Here is an 879-nt window from a genome sequence, read left to right as displayed (position 1 = left end):
GTGTGGGAAGTATCATTAAGGTCAAACAAAACTCAGAGGAACCTGTTTTTGCTTCAACTTTGGATGAATTGTGTTGGGAAATGAGCTCTGATATGGCCTTCCTCATCTCTGATATGGCCTTCCTCATCTTCAACCATGAACAGTGAGAAGGAAGTCATTCAAACGGGAGAATGTTAAAAAAAAAACGTGATGTAAATGGATTAAAACGTCCAGACTTTCAAGGAGGCCCTGCTGCATCATCTGTCTTCTTAACATTTAATGACAGATAACCTTTCTTCCTCTCATCCCATCTACCAAGATGCACAAATACTGACATTTCAGGCCTTAAAACCGCCCAAAGCACCAAATATCCGGCTCCAATATGACAGAGGCTCTTCCCTGAACACAGCTACATGGAGCAGACTGTAATATATACAATGACGTTTCACTTTATTGTTACATTTAATTTATTTCTGAAATCGTTCCGTTATGTTTCTTTTTGTAAAGGCGTTATGTATGACACCGTTGCTCTGCCGTTGATATGTGTGGTGGATCACTTTGCCTTAAAGAGCGTTTAACCTTAAAGTAACTGATAGGGTTCAGTTGTAATCTCATGGGGTCCATTTCTTATTATTGTGGATACACGAAAGCATTTAGCATTAAAATATGGCAACTTCTGTCCGAATCCATCAGAACACAATATTTGTACCTATACCTCGAGTATGTTATTGTAGGGTTGACTATTGATGCTTTCACAAAACAATTAGAAAATTAATGGTCACCTGTAAAATGAATATGAAGTAGATGAAGGTATATAATATTAGGCTAATATCAGAAAATTACATCATTTTACTTCACTGTAATGCAGCCTTTTAAACAAGCAAAACAAACTAATATTTA

This window comes from Notothenia coriiceps, unplaced genomic scaffold (assembly GCF_000735185.1).
Source record: "Notothenia coriiceps isolate Sejong01 unplaced genomic scaffold, NC01 NC01_scaffold00028914, whole genome shotgun sequence".
Lineage (NCBI taxonomy): Eukaryota > Metazoa > Chordata > Actinopteri > Perciformes > Nototheniidae > Notothenia > Notothenia coriiceps.
This window is presented reverse-complemented; position numbering follows the sequence as displayed.